This window comes from Leucopleurus acutus, assembly GCF_964270905.1.
Source record: "Leucopleurus acutus genome assembly, chromosome: 7".
NCBI classification, from domain to species: domain Eukaryota; kingdom Metazoa; phylum Chordata; class Mammalia; order Artiodactyla; family Delphinidae; genus Leucopleurus; species Leucopleurus acutus.
The window spans coordinates 13,171,038-13,187,144 of NC_139150.1; the positions used below are offsets into that span (position 1 = coordinate 13,171,038).

Genomic DNA, 16,107 nt, shown 5'->3' on the forward strand with positions numbered 1-16,107 from the left:
CTGTCTGGGGGTAGGGCCAGCCAGCATTCTGTCCAGAGGTGGCTGCTACAAAGCCCTCCTGTTGTCCTAATTTGTGATCAACAACTGATGCTTTTCTAATTAGCACGCGGGATGCTAAAAATAGTGGTTTTTTTAAATTGGGGAAACAGGTGCCTTGTTTATTATGATGAATGTTGTACATGGGCTCACACTGCTGAAATCAAAGTAGTTATGTTATTTATGTATTTATGCTGTGGGGATGGGATAAAGCAACACTTATTCACTCCCCACTGTTGCATGAAGATGGTATAGGGTTCCTTACCCCATCCCAGCCAGGAACTCTGGGTTTTATGGGACAATGCGGGACAGAACCCAGCCTCTGGAATCCTGGCATCTGCCTCTGCAGGGGTCCTTAACCTTTATTGTGCTCCTTTATGGACTCCTTTGGCATCTGGGGGAGCCTATAGACTCCTTCTGGGAATGTTTTAAATGTGAAAAATAAAATGGATAGGATTATAGAGAGAATGACTCAAATTGAACTATAGTTACTAAAATATTGGGTTGGCCAAAAAGTTTTTCCATACCGTCTTACGGAAAACCCATACGAACTTTTTGGCCAACCCAATATTAATATTAGGGATTGAATTTCAGCTCAACCGAACTGAGATGCTTCCTCATCTGTAAAATGAGGATGATTCCGGTACCTACCTCTCAGAGAGCTCAGTGAGAATTGAATAATGAGTGTAAAGTGCTTAGAACCCAGCTCAGTATTCAAGAAGTAGTAGCATATGCTGCTGTTCCTGCTTTGTTGCTGTTGTTATTATTATTATTATATAAGGTACAGATTCCTGCTCTTCAGGAACTCACAGTCTGGACTGGGATATATGTAATTATATGTAAGTAATTAAAGGTAGAAGTAAAGGTGCAGAAAAGAAGCCTGATAAGGGGCTAAGGGGAGCTCAGAGGGAGTGAAATGTCTTCCGGCTGAAAGAGCACTGGGTGGTGGCTAAGCTTTTGTGTCAGCCAGGCTTGGATTAGTTCTGGCTCTGATCCTTAGCTTGAGCAAGAGATATCATCTTTCTGAGCCTTGGTTACCCTCCCTGTAAAATGGAAATACCAGTAGAATCTACAGGGATGCTGTGAGCGCCACCTCCTTCCCTCCCATGATCAGCCAGTTAAAGCACACATCCTTCATTGCCTTGAAACCACATCCCCTCCTTGTCTTTCTAGCCACCCTCACTGCCGCCTACCCCGGCCAGACAGTCCCTAACTGGGGAGGAATCCAGCCAGCTGCCATCCCTACCACTGTCCTTGGGCTGGCATGGCTGGCTCGGTTATAGCCCCAGCAGGGTTGCAGAGCTGCTTGGCACTGTGTCCTCATTCCTGGTCAGTGTCCTCTCCCAGTGCCCAAGGCATCTGCTCCTAACCTGGGTGGCTGTCACGTTGCAAGCCTGCAAGACGTTCTCATGAGTGACCTAACTTCCTATCTCATAGGAAAGGGAAGCCACAGAAGATAACACGCTGAACTTCCTTCTCATTCCTTTCAAACGTAGCTGAATCTTCAGCCATCTTTGAAACCTAAGGAGGAAAAAATTTCTGCAGGACACTGGAGAGATGCTCTTGCCTCCACTTCATTTTCCTTTGTTTATGCAAGGCTCTCATTGAAGAGGAGGGTAAAGATTTTTATAGGGAAGAGGGCAGATTAATATCTAGAGAGTATCGTATTCTGTGTGAGATGGGCAGTGTATTAGTCAGGATGGAGTATGGTATGCTGCAGTAACAAACAACCCTGGAATCTTAGGGGCCAAACCCATAAAGGTGGTTTGTCTTCTTTTTTTTTTTTTTCTGGCTGTGCCTCCCAGCTTGTGGGATCTTAGTTCCCCAACCAGAGATTGAACCTGGGCCCTCAGCAGTGAGAGCACAGAGTTCTAACCACAGGACCGCCAGGGAATTCCCTAAAGTTTTATTATTTCTTACTCTAGTTAATATGGGCATCTTGGGTCAGCTTGGGGCTGTGTTCCTCATTCAAGGAATCAGGCTGATGGAGCAGTTCCCTCCTTGAATGCACTTCACGGCACTGAGAAAGAGAGCCCTAGAGGGTCTTCCCCTGGCAATTAAATGCGTGGGCCATCTCATATCTTATTGATCGGACTAGTCACATGGCCCTACTCAACCACAAGGGGACCAGGAAACGAAAGCCTGCCATGAAGGTGGAGAGCAGGGACTATTTAGTAGAACAGCATTAACGAATACCCCAGGTGGGCCACTCCTTTTTTGTGTGCTAGGTCAACTCTGCAAGCGGAGATGACCAGGCACGTGGCACAGACAGAGTGGGCTGTAGGCTGTCCTTGGTGAGTGCTAGGAAACCACACCCAGAGAGAAAAAACCCTAAACGCACCTCTTAGCCCCAAGTGCTAAGCAGAACAGAAAGGCACATGCAGCTGCCGGCCTCTCCGGGGGGAATGAAAAGCAGAAGTTCAGTGAAGAAGGCAGCAGCCCTGACGAGGGCAGGTGATACCTGCTGGGAGCTCCAGGTGCTAAACGCACAGGGAAGGCAGAGGCAATGGTATTGAACTGGGGTTCGCAAGCCACATTCTTCGTCCCAGACCCATATGACGTTTTGTAAGCGTGGCACATATCTAGGCGTTCTCCCTCCATTTCTGAGCTATTTGATGTTTATGAGAGGGACGTTCTTTCTGAATTGGATGCCTCACTTGTCTCCAGCCCACACACGATGCTCACCTTTTCCCAGTTGCATTTCTGTGTCCCATCGTGGCATCCAAAATCATTCAAGGGCAGTGAGGGTAGAAGGGGGAGGGAAGGACAGAGACATGGCCCTCCCTGGCAGAGGCTTTTGGGGTTTTCTTGGGCATAAATAAGGAAACTCTGGGAGAAGACTACCGACTGCAGCCCTCAGCCCCTTCCCTGAGTTCTTGATTTCCTGTGCTGTAGTTAAGAGGCTTCTCGTCCTCGTCCCGGAGAGATGCCGGACACCTGGCTACTAGCCCCAGCCTCCTCACTTCATTGCTGAGTGGCCCTGGATAAGTCATTTCCCTGCCTTGGTGCCTCAGCTTTCTCATCTGTAAAATGAAGCTGCTCAGAAGACTGAGGCCAGGCCTGAAAGGAGAGTGACCCTGGGTGGCGGGGGTGTTCCTGTAGCCACATGGGCGAAGAGGCAGGTGAGGTTGCTCTCTGAGTCCGCCAGAAGTCCGTGGAGCCTAGAGTAAGGGGGTGACTCATTGCTGTCACAGGACACTCCCCTCGGTTGCAGGATGTATGTGGTGGCATGAGAGTTGGATTCTGGGCTCCACTTCCCACTACACTGAGCTCCGTGAGAGGGAGGCCGTATTGGCTAATCCTTGTTGACCTAGCAGCCCGGACAGTGCCTAGCACTTGGTAGGTGCCAATGTTGACATTAAATAAATATTTGCTTAATGAATGAATGAACAAACGAACACATCATTCCCTTCAACTCTGAATCAGTGATTTGCAGACTTCCTTTGGGACAGGAGGAGGTTGAAGAAATTCTGGGCTCTACCCAAACCCAGCTTCCCACCTTGGGCAAGTCACCAGACTCCCTCTGTATGCAGGGACCCATCCTGCCTCACGGGCTGTGTCAGAGGCTCCAGCAAGCAGGAGGCCTCCTGAACACCCCGTGCAAAGGAAGAGCTGGTTGTTTTTCGGACGTGAGGACAAGTCGTTGTTTGACACAGAGCAGGTGGTGCTGGAGCCTGTGAGGTGGAGAGTTCTGGAATAATCATCATTAGGAATTGAGTAGCTGCCGTCTATTGGGCACTTGCTCCAACATCAGGCCTTATGCCAAGCACTTGATGTGCACTATCTCATTTAAGATGGTCTAAGAGAGACATTGTTATTCTCATTTTACAGAGGAGAGAAATCAAGTCCCAGGAGGTCAAGTGACTCACCCAAGGCCACACACTTAGTCAATGCCCAGGCCGGGCTCACTCAAGTGCAGGCTCTGACCTCTATGCTGTACGGCCTCCTGCTGCTATGATGAGGTAGGGACAGTGCTTGTCTCTTAGGAACCGGTGATAATAATACAAGTTGCCTTTTCCTAAGTGCCTGTGAGGTACCAGGAACTTTACAGATGTTATTGTTCATCCTTTCAACAACTCAAGGAGTAAGGAATATATTATCCCTGTTTTACAGATGAGTAAACCAAGGCTCAGAATGTGAAGTGACATTTCCAGGGCCACACAGCAAGAAAGTAGGGAGCGGGGCTGGAATTTGAACTCAGGACTGGCTCATCCCAAGAACAGGCAGAGAAAAAGTCATCTCCATTGTGGGCTCCATTAAGAGGTTGTTTTTTGGTTTTGTAGCTGTTGCTGTTGTTTTGTAGCTTCCCACTCTAGGTTCCTAGAACGTCATCATTAGAGATTATTTCTTGGAAGGCCTTTTACGCTCAACTTATTACAAGAAAAAAATCTAGTGGAGGGGAAAAAAAAGAAGCCCGAGACAAAAACAACCTCAGGATTTTTCAGTAAATTCTTAGACTCTTAATACCTCCTAGCCTACACAGGGGAAGCAGGGTGAGCTGAGATGATCTCAGCCGCAGGCGCTAAGGGGGACAAGTTGGGGGTGGGGGCGGAGATGCGTCTGGAGGGACTGGGCTGTACCACCTCTTGTGCCACAAGCGGCCTCAGGAAAGAGTCTGGCGGCTGAAGCCGGTATCCTGAGGCACTGGTTGGTAGTAAACGCAAGCTCTGCATCCTAGAGGGTCCGAGGGGACTTCGTTGAAGCCTCTTTATTTTATTGAACAGTTTTTACATAGAGTGACCCTATGATTTATCCCCCAGACCTACACACCTTTGAGAGTGAAAGGGGGCACTAAAACATTGACCTGAAAACTGATCCACGACAAGCATAAACCAGAAGTGTCAGGGAAAGCACCTTGATTTCACAGGCTCTGAGAAACTACCCACACCAGGAAGGGTTGCTGTGAAAAGGCAAAGCCCAGATGTCAAAAACAGGAGGATGGCAAAACAGAACAGAAGAACAAGACGAGGGGTAGAGAGGAGCAGTGACTTCCACCAGGGGACACCTGTGCAGCCCTGGCTCTGTGCCCGCACCAGCCTGGTTAACACAATGGCAGTAGCTGAGGTCCGCAGAGAGCACTTGGCATTTGTGGGCACACGTGCCCCTCTCAGCAGACTTGGGCTTGACAAGCGCAGGCAGTGGATGTGATTCATTCTGTGCGCACCCCAGTCCCAGCAGTCCCAGGACTGAGTAAATGTCCTCCAAGTGTTTACTGATGGAATAAATGCTTGTGGGTACGGCTTTCCTGAAGTGTGCCAGGGAAGATGATGTTTTGCTTGGAGAGGAAAGAGTCAAGGGTCCTATCTCTGAGGAGCCGTTAGGGTGAATGGGAAAGGTAAGGCTACACGGACAGGTAGAACTTATGGGTTCTGCTATATCTGCTGGTCTGTCTTACTCAACCTCTGAGCCTCAGATTCCCTGCCTGGGGAATGGAGGGCTCATTAGTGATTGCAGAAAGGATTAAATGAGATGGTGTATGTAAATGAAAGGCAGTCCTTATTATTAATAACATCCTGGGAAGCAGAGCTCAGTTCCACACTGAAAAGATGTGTCTTACAATCAGAAAAGTCCAGAGATGAACCAGACTGCTCGGGTGGGTGGTAAACTCCCCCTCACTGGAGGGCTTCAGGCAGAGGCTGTTCGGCATGGATGCTGTAAATGGTGTGGCCACCTTTCGGAGGGGGGCTGGGCCAGCAGGACACCGGGAGAGGAGAGCTGACAGATTACCACTGGCGTAAAAGCCTGAGGGACTTGAACGCCTTTGGACGAGAGTGACTTGTTTATGTCACTGTTCACGTCACCTGGAAGACTGTGCTGTCGGCCAGCCAGGGGAGCAAACGGGGTCAACAGGCTGTGACTGGGAGCTGGCCCCTTGAGGGGGGGGGATCTCCTTCTAGGAGGGAGAACAGGAAACAGGCAGAGGTCCCTGAAAACTTCCACTTCTTCCCACATGAAACGGCCCCTTGCTGGTTCCAGGGCCTCGCATTTTGGCTGAGGGGGCATGAAACGGCCCCTTGCTGGTTCCAGGGCCTCGCATTTTGGCTGAGGGGGCATGAAACGGCCCCTTGCTGGTTCCAGGGCCTCGCATTTTGGCTGAGGGGGCAGGAGCCTTCTTTAGATCGTGACTGCTCAGCTGTTCTGATGGGAACCAGGTAGAGCGTTGGATTCCGCTTGGCTGTTGGCTCGGGCCACCGGCTCCCTCCCCAGAGTGCCCTCCCTCCACCCAAAGGCTGTCATCTCCCCTCTGACTCTGGTTTCTGGAGCCTCATCACATGCTCTGAACGCACCAACTGCTCCTCTGGGGGCGTTATTCGCTGAGGGCGTGTGGCTGGGCATGAGGGGTGCCGTGAGCCCCCAGAGCTGGCATGCGATGCAGAGTCCGAGACACCAGCCCCACCTTTTCATCTGATTGGGGAGGGGGGTGGGAAACAGCGAGGCACACACAGGGAGTTGCTCAGAGTTGGAGGCACAGCGGGGGACAGGACCTCTGTCTGGTGCCACCCCTCGTTTGCCTGGCAATCCCACTCCTCGGGATTCTCAGGCAGCAGCACCCTTGCCCCCGGAACACGACCCTCCCTCCACAGCCTTCCCTCTTCCGGGGGCAAGTGAGGCCAGAGGCAGCCAGAGGAGTGTCATCGGGCGGAGTTGAGCTGAGAATTCAGATGGGGCTAATCCCAGCATTCTTTTTTTGTGTGTGTGCGCGCGCGGTACGCAGGCCTCTCACTGTTGGGGCCCCTCCCGCTGCGGAGCACAGGCTCCGGACGCGCAGGCTCAGCGGCCATGGCTCACGGGCCCAGCTGTTCCGCGGCATGTGGGATCTTCCCGGACCGGGGCTCGAACCCGTGTCCCCTGCATTGCGCCACCAGGGAAGTCCCCTGTCTCCTCACTTTTTGCACAAGGGGAAGCACCTTCTGCCTGTCTTGGTGGCATCCCCACCTCCATCCTCCCTGAAGCCTTCCTCCACAGCCTTCAGCTCTTCCTCCACAGCTCTTCAGCACCTGTCCTTTCCCTCCTCTGAACCTGCAAACCCTCCTCTCCGTGGCTCTGTCTCATCAGGGGTTTCCCGTCGTCAGCAGTGTACTCAGGAGTATTTCCCTTTTTCTCCATGGCTTCTCTAACTGGACCCTCTCTCCAACCCCTCCCAAGGCAAGTTGCTGGCAAGAGGTCCTTGCACTCACTGACGTCACTTCCTCGCCTGAGGTTCTTTCCTCGACACACTGCAATCTGGTACCCGACTTCAAGCTTCCATGGGTTTTTGATGCCAGCTGCCCCCGGGGGCCCCCTCTTCTTTCACATCTTTCCCCTCCTAGGGTGATCTTATCCACTCACATCTCTATGTTGCCCAGAGCTGAACGTTGGCTGACCTGCAGCATCTCTACTGGGCATCCCACAGAGCCTGTCTTGGGGAGGCGTTTCTCTTCTTCCTATAATCCTGATCAAATAGAGATGCTCTAAGGATTCCATCCACTTTCCTCTCTCTCAAGACCACCTCCACGTCCCCACCTGCCTCCAACCTTTGGCTTTCAGCTCTGTAATTGTATGCAGGTGGTTCTGCGAGTGTTTACAGGCTCCCAACCAATAGCTATTTGGATAACTGTCTCTAGTGGGTAGAATTGTGTCTACCAAAAAGATGTGTTCAAGTCCTAACTCCCAGTGCCTAGGAATATGAGTTTTTTTGGAAATAGATTCTTTGCAGATGACTCAAGCTAAGATGAGGTCACACTGGATTTGGGTGGGCTCCAATCCAGTGACTGGTATCCTTATAAGAAGAGGGAAACTTCGACACAGACACACACACACGGAGAACGCTGTGTGGCGCTGTAGAGCGTTGGGTTATGCTGTCACAAGGAACACGCCAAGGGTTGCTGGCAACCACCAGAAGCTAGGAGAGAGGCATGTTGGGTTCTCTCTCATGACCTTCAGAGGGAACCAGCTCTGCCAACACCTTGACTTTGGACTTCTGGCCTCCAGAATTGTGAGAGAATAAACTTCTGTTGTGTTAAGCCACCCAGTTTGTGGTACTTTCTTACGGAAGCCCTGGCAAGCCAATATACCATCCATCTGTCCGTCCATCCACCGATCCTCAGGACCGCCTCTGTACTGGACCCTGTATGAGGACCACCAGGGACCTTGAGTTAAAGCAGAGCTCCCTGCTGCCCTTGAGAGCTTGCACGCGGAGGGCGAGATGGACACTTGCACAGCAACCTGTGCTCCAAGTAGGCTGCACAAGGGCAGTGGGAATTTGGGAGAGAGATTCAGCTCCAGCCGGGAAGCAGATCTCAGAGGAGGTGATGTTGAGCTCTGAAGGCTGCACATCCATCAGCCAGATTTGCAGAGCAAGTGAGACCAGGATCTTCACAGCCACCGAGCCCACGTGGGTCCCCTCCAAGGAGCCATAGGGATCCTGGGAAAGCGCTGCTTCAGCTTTGGTTAGCGCCCACATGGGGTGTGAGGCCCAGATGGGGAAAAGGATGTGCCTGGAGCCACATGGCCTGAGGAAGCAGGTCATTGGATTTAGAAAGCACTTTCTTGGGCTTTCTTTTATCTGGTTGTACTATTGGTCTTGATTTCAATTTTTAAAACATTTTCTTCCCTGCAATCCATCCCCTTCCGCAGGCTCTTTGGAAGGAAATGCTTCTGGGGCTGGGCTGGGCTGGGCTGAGTGGGGCAGCCTGCCTAGCCTCCTTATCTTCATGGTACGGTGAGTCCTCACCCCGGCCTTGCGGTGAGCCAGGTTGGGAGAGAGTTCTCTGTGGCTCTGCCAGACTCGGAGTCCCCTCTCTCAAAAAACTGGTTTCCCTTCTCTTTGCTTGGCTGAGTTTCTCTGTTTTGGGGCCAGAATTGTGCCCCATTTCCTCTTTTCTTTCACCGGTGTGTTTGGGGCCTCCTTTGGGAGGGTTCAGAAGGGCTCCTGAGTGGCCTGGAGGTTCTGTGGCATCCTGGCCCCTGCCTCCAAAAGCCAAAGCTGGTTGTTCATAAGATGACCCCACAGGACCTCCTGGGGGGACCGGGCCTGAGCAGAAGAGGATTTACAAATCCTGAAGGGGGGGGGCTGCCTGCCAGCCTGTCTTTAGTGAGAAGGAAGAGAGGGGTGAAGGCCTGTGCAGACAGACATGCCAGGTCGCTGGGAGGGAGGAGAAGCCCACCTGAAAAGGTCCAGTCACGTCACCTCCTCCATGAAGGCTTCTGAGATTCCCCTGGTCAGATTTCTATAAGAGCCCGATCCACAGCTGTACCCCCAGATTCAGGCTCAGGCAGGGCAGAGTGGAATTGGGAGGGACCGTCCACTCCACAGATGAGAAAACAGAGGCACAGAGAAGGGAACTGGACATGGCTGCATCACACAGGCTGGTGATAACGGAGCAGGGGTTCAAATAGTACTTTTAGTTTCTGGTACAAAATGATTTCCCTTAAAAAAGGAGTCATCTGTGTCCAATATATCACATTCCGTAATCAGAGAAGTGCTGTTTAGGTGCAGTTATTTTTCTCTTATTATTATTATTTTTTCATTTTTTATTTTTGGCCGCACTGGGCAGCTTGCGGGATCTTAGTTCCCCGACCAGGGATCGAACATGGGCCCCCTGTAGTGGAAGCTCAGAGTTCTAACCACTGGACCACCGGGAAGTCCCAATTTTTTTTTCTCTCTTTTGAAAATCTGATTTCGATCTGATTTGGGCAGAAGTTCCCCAGTTTACCACAGACCCCATCACTCCCTATTGCATTATACCTGGTCAAATTCACACAATTCTGCTGCCCACCTGGCTCCTGGCTTTCACTCAGCATTCATTCAACATGTATCTATTGAGCACCTAATAGGTGCCAGGTGCTGTTCCAGGTACTGGGAAGACCCGGAAGTGACCAAGATGGAAGACAAGCACCCCCCGCCCCCCAATAGCTCTTGGGTTCCAGTGGCATTTGGTTCACAGCCCCTGCCTTCTTCTACATCCGTTAGCATCCCCAGTTTGGTCTGGCTTCACCACCATCGGGGGTATAAGAGGTTAAGGTGGGATAGAATCATGGAAAAACCCTAAACTTGTCTTCCATTCCAGGGTTAACGACTCAGACCATACACTTCTGTAAGGTTCTTACTTTATCCTCAGTTCCCTTCCTTATAACTTGGGACTGTACTCTTCACCCTGCTTACCCTCCTAGGGTTGTGTAAAAGTATGTGGGTCGTTGTAGACAGCAGTGGGCTCTAAACAGGGCATGATTGTGACCTTGAGGGATGCTGAGCTTCTCACCTGTTCAGGAAGTAGTTCTGCTCTGAGGCAGGGCACTGGCCTACTGGCTTCAAGCCTCTCTCCGTTCAGGGAAGGGTGAGAATTTCTAGGGGAGTCGAGGGCACCCCCTGGCACCCACCGCCCGATTGTGATAAGAACAACCAGGTGCCTCTTTTTCACCTCCATCTGGGGCCACCAGCCTGAGGAAGCGGTGAGAGGAAGCAAGGGAGGGTAGAGGGGGAGGGGAGACTCCTCGGTTGGGGAAATCCAGCCACCTGTATTGGGGGCTCAAGCCCAGGCTGTCCTCAGAACCCAGTCTTTGCCCCTTGGTGGAAGCTCCTCGTACCTTCCAAGCTGTCAACAAAGCCAGCATCTTCCTTCTCTAGAAAGAGTCTGACCTACAGCATGAAGAACCAAGGTCAGCCCCAGGGAGGGGCTTCCTGGTACAAGGGGTGTGGCTGAGGCTCAGGACGGAAGCTTCTGGAAGCAGGGGGAGCGCCCCAGCACGGCTTTGGTGGAGTCTGTCCTGGAGTTAGGTGGGATGGAGGCATATCTCAAGAAGGTTTGCTGTGCGTTGCTTGGAAAGAGTCATCATGATTTCATGTTTCCAGCTCTTCTCAAGGAAATAGACCTAGAGGTGCAGAGTCTCCTGGGTGCAGTTATTTGCGACATGGGCTTTCACCAAGATCATTTCAGCGCTGGTGCTCACAGGTGTGTGGCAGTACTTAATGGTAATGGAAACATTGGCTGGAACCTCTCCTTCCCCACGTTTCCCCAACCTGGAGGAATACATGATCAAAATTTTTATTTCGTACACCAATGTAAAATCGAGGGAACGGCAACCTTGGATTAATTGAACACTGGAGACTGTCAGTGATGGAGAACCTCAAGCACTTTTCAAGGAGTAGCTCCTTAATTCTTGCAATACTGGGTAATATGTATCTCTATACCCTTACCATGTGCCAGCTACCATACACGTACTATTATCCCCATTTTATAGCTGTAGAAACAGAGACACAGAGAAGTTAAGTAAGTTGCCCAGGATTGCACAGCATACGGGGCAGAGCCAGGACTCAAATCCAGGCAGCCTGGGCCCAGAGTCCAAATTCAGAACCACCATGCTCTAAGCTCCTGGCCTACCCTGAGAGGTGGGATTATGATTACCCCCAACACAGAGAAGGGGAAACCAACCAAATTGCTCCAGCACTCACGAGCATCAGCAAGAACGTCTTTTATAGGGCTTCCCTGGTGGCACAGTGGTTGAGAGTCCGCCTGCCGATGCAGGGGACGCGGGTTCGTGCCCTGGTCCGGGAGGATCCCACATGCCGCGGTAGCGGCTGGGCCCGTGACCCATGGCCACCGAGCCTGTGCGTCCGGAGCCTGTGCTCAGCAGCGGGAGAGGCCACAACAGTGAGAGGCCCGCGTACCACAAAAAAAAAAAAAAATGTCTTTTATAACTGCCGTGAACACATTCAGGATTCAACAAACAGTGACAGCCTGAAACTTTTGTGTCTGTAGCATTCTTGGCCAAGAACAATTAATCCTCACACTTCCACAGGGTGGGGGTCTGATCCTTCGTAAGCAGGGGTCTGCAGGGTGGGGGTCTGATCCTTCGTGATTCCCAGCCGGAAGGGGTCTGGGATGTGAAGCCAGGGCATCTCCACACCTGGGCTGCAGCTCTGAGGCTGTGTGATCCTCTGAGTCGGGGTGTGGCAGACAGACAGGCCCTGAATGCTGGCTGTCGTCTGACAGGCCCGTGGACTGTTAGGGCTGGAAGGGACCTTGGTGACCATCGAGTGATGAGATTAGTCAGCCTGGCCGGGATGCCAGGCTCTTAACCTGGACAGCCTCTGGCCTCCTTTGTTCAGCAGAGCAACATGGCCTGAGGCTCCCTTGCTCCAGTTCCCCGCCTCTCAATTAAAAACCGACCACAAGTATGTGCTCCCTTGTTTTGAGAGTCTGTGCTTCAGGGAAGGAGGAATTTCATGTTGGATCCTCTGGAAGTTGAATTTTCTGCCTTCCAGGTTTGCATGCTCTGTCGAGCTGTGGTTAACCAACCTGGAGCTTCTGATTCCACTAACCTGTAGAGTGTCCCCCGGGGGCAGCTCAGGGGGAAGGGCGGCATGAGACCCACCAGCTGGTGACCTCGAGCAAGTCGCAGAGGCTCTCAGAGCCTCCCTGCCTTCCCTGACCCCTGGGTGGGTGAGCCTGAGGACTCACTGAGATAAAGGCGAGAGGCTGCTTTGTAAACTATAAAACGGAAGACCCGTGTGATCGTAGAAAGGACCGGTTTATCTTAGCGCAGCTCCTTAGCCTCCAAAGGCTGTCGTCTTTCCCTTCCCTGTTGACCACAGTACAGATGCCTGGATCATTTAATGCAACAGATCTTCCCTGAACCCATAGTGAGGTGCTCCGTGATGCTCGGTATTGGGAGGTCCACCCCAAGAGAAGGAAAAAAGCAAGGTCTATCCGTGACCCTGTGTCCTGAGAGCCAGAGTCAGGGAAAGACAGAATGCCCCAGAGAATGCAGTTTCCAGCAGGAGGGTTTCTGTTCACTTTTGCTCTTAACATACACACAGAGAAGGGACATTTGTGATGAATTTTCACAAGGTAGACACACCTGTGTAACCACTACCTGGCTCAAGAAACAGCATGGAACTCCCCCGGGGCCCCTTCCCAGTCTCTACCACCCCCCTCTCTGACTTCTAGCACCACAGGTTGGTTTTGCCTATTTCTGAACGCTCAATGGAGTCACCCAGGCCTGCTTTCGCTCAGTGAGAAAGAAGTGTGTGTGAGATGCATCCTGCTGTCAGTGGCTGTAGCTGGTTACTTCTCGCTGATGTACGTGGACTCCCACGCTCGATCGCACCCGATCTGTCTGATGGTGCGCCTTGGGGTCGTTGCCAGTTTTTGGTGCACTGTGAATGTTCCAGTCCATGCCTCTGGGTGAGCTTATGTGTACTTTCTTTGAGGTATACACCTGGGTGGAATAACTGGGTTGTAAGGTGTGGCTGGGTTAGCTGTAGTAGATGCCGGCAGGAAGGATTTAAGTAGTTAAGCAGCACTTCCAGACCCTGAAGACTGTGGTCGACTAGCTCATGCCCCCAGAGGCTTGGAGGCTGGGGGGCAGTCCTTGGCCCCTTTCCATCTGGTTTTGGTCCCGTCTCCTTGGTCTGTCTGGGGTTTCCAGTCTGTACTCCCAAGGAGGTGTCCAGGGCCACTTGGGAGAGTTGGGTAGGGGGGCTTTAAGCTTCATTTCCCTGCATCAGCCACAGCTCCCTGTGTCCTCTGTTTCACATAGGGATTCTGAGAATGACTTCATGTGCTTTTTTTTTTTTTAATGCTTTCGCTGTTTCAATATTTGAAAATCCACCGCTGTGAGGTCCCTTCCAGCTGGGAAGTTCTATTTTGGGAGCTGGAGGTGGGTGTGGGAAGGGTTAAGCATTATTCAGCCAAAGAGCAGGGTTGGGCCTCAGTGACCTTTTAAAGTTCTTATAGCTCGGCTTGCAATGCGGGCGATCTCAGAACATTCTATAAAAATAGCGCTCAAACAAAACAACTTCTGAAGCCTAAAGGATGTGGAAGAGAGGCTCGATGTGGAGGAATGTTTAGGTGGCTGACAACAGGAGTCTTGAGGACTCTCTCCTTCAAGCACCCCTCTCCATTTTTTTCCCTTCCTTTTTAACTCTCCATCAGCTGTTCCTGGTAGCTGTCACTTGGGGTTGTTTGGGTTCAGAACGGTTCTCATTTTCGCCCAGGAGCGGGTGACGCAGGTGGCCTGTACGTCTCTCCCAAGGGTGGTGGCCTTCCCTCCTCCAACACCAGCCCTAGTTTGGACCTGTAGTTTCGCTTGGTGAGGGAGGCCGGGCCGTTCCCGGGCCCAGAGAGGAACGTCTCTGCCTTGGCATGCAGCTCTGAGTCAACAGGCCTGATAAACGGCCCACTTCCCAGGGCCAGCAAGGAACAAAGCCCTGACTGCTGCTGCGGGATCCGTCTGCCCCCCTCTTCCCGAAACAGCTGTTTATTCTTTTGACAGGAGTTGGAACGGAGCACCTTCCTTTCCTCCCAGCCCGGCCTCCTTCTGCAGAACGGAGCTCAATAGAACTTTGTTGTTTTGCCTTTTACTCTGGGGGGAGAGAAGCAGACGATGAGGTACGTGACATGTTGAAACGATTTACCTCTGCCTTGTCGGGGTCACTGGGGGTTTTGTGAGCCGGCTGCGGCGTGCATGCCCCTGGGGGAGGAACCCCGCTCTCCCCCTAACTGCTTGCTGGTCCCCTCGGTAGTTCTAGAAGAAGACAGAGTCCTCCTCTCCCCGGCGTCGGATCAAGTGGGTGCTGGTGGGATGCTGGTCCAGTCCCTGTTAGTTTGCTGCCCCTGGCAGGACCTCACAGGGCGTGGCTGCAGCCTGGGGTTTTCTGTGCAGGACTCAAAGTGCCATTGCAGGGGCAGGAGGGCGAGTCTTGGGGCCCAGGACCTGCGTTGCGGGTGGATGCAGAGCCCTCTCAGGGCAGCGCCGACCCTTCATTTACCTCCCCTTCTTTCTCTTGGAAAAACTCTTGCACACTGATTTCTGGGCCAGGCAGCAAGGAAAAGCTGGCTGGATCCAGGCTTCAGATTTCCTGAAGGGGATTCAAGAAAGGGCACTACAAGACGTCCCTCCGAGAACAGGTTGTTCCGTCTGTGATGGCTGGAGCGAGAGCTAGTTGTATATTTAGTCTGAAGCTTGTCTCTTGTTTTCCTCCGTCTGTGTTTACTTTGACCCTTGTAATGAAAAACATAACTGGAAACAACCCTCCATGCACTTTTTTTTCCCCACGAATTATAACATGTTTCTCCCAACAGGGAGCATTTCCCCGTAATGCCCACCAATTTAGAGAGGTTTTAGGATAAAGCAGCATTCTCCCTCCTCACCCTCAGCACCACCCCCTGCCACAGCTGGGCCTGGGAGGCAGAGGGTCTGCTTTTCAAACACACCACCCACCTGTGGGTAAGCCCAGTGATCTCAGCCTTTGCCAAAGCTCAGTTTCCTCAGCTAAAAGCCGCTGCGCTGACCAGGATGAGGGATGAACAGGATGGAGTGAGTGCGGAAGGCTCCCACACCAGGCACACAAGAGGCACCTGGAAATGGCAGAGGAGTTGAGCCAATGCTCACCAGCTGGTCCAAGGAGAAGCTAGCCCCTCAGTGAGTCTAGCCTGTGATTAGCTGGCTTTGGGTCAATTGCTAAGTGGTAATCATGAAAGGCAAAATGAGAGGATGTTGCAGAGAGACATGGGTGGTTAGTCCATGGGTAAGCCTGCATGTTTACTGAGAACAAAAGAGTTAAAAGGGTGGGCACTAGAGGCCAACTCTCTGGACCTGAATCCTGGCTCCACCACTTTATGCTGTGTGGCATTGGGCAAGTCACTTAACCTTTCTGAGCCTCCATTTTCATATCTGTAAAATGAGCATGATACTAGAAGGCCTTCACAGGGTCGTTGTGAGGTTTACCTGAGAGATTACTGGTAAAGCATTTAGCCTGGGGCCTGGCCTGGTTCAGTTGGGGGGCATCCAAGTGTTGCAGGGCCAGAAGCGTATTCAATTTTCAGGGTCCGCTTTAAGAAAAAGAATGCAAAGTTGCAAGTATAATATTAGTGTGGAAGTGAATGCAGTCGTCCCTCGGTATCCACAGGGGATTGGTTCCAAGGCCTCACAGACACCAGAATCTGAAGATGCTCAAGTCCCTCACATAAACGGCAGAGTATTTGCATATAACCTACACACACCCTCCTGTTCACTTTAAGTCACCTGGAGATCACTTACAATACCGAGTATGGTGTAAATGCTATGTAAATAGTTGCATGTACGCAG

General features: G+C 51.8%; 1 protein-coding gene across 2 annotated transcripts in view; it reads left to right on the forward strand.

Moving 5' to 3' along the window:
* Window positions 1-16,107, forward strand: part of GGTA1 (glycoprotein alpha-galactosyltransferase 1 (inactive)) — a 65,684-nt gene that overhangs the window by 19,941 nt on the left and 29,636 nt on the right. The window contains exon 2 of one of the 2 annotated variants that reach the window (XM_082842106.1): window positions 14,293-14,408. The exons of the other annotated variant lie outside the window; for it this stretch is intronic. The gene's annotated coding sequence lies outside the window, so the exon portion shown is untranslated. The remainder of the gene's footprint in view (window positions 1-14,292; window positions 14,409-16,107) is intronic. 2 annotated transcript variants of the gene reach the window in all.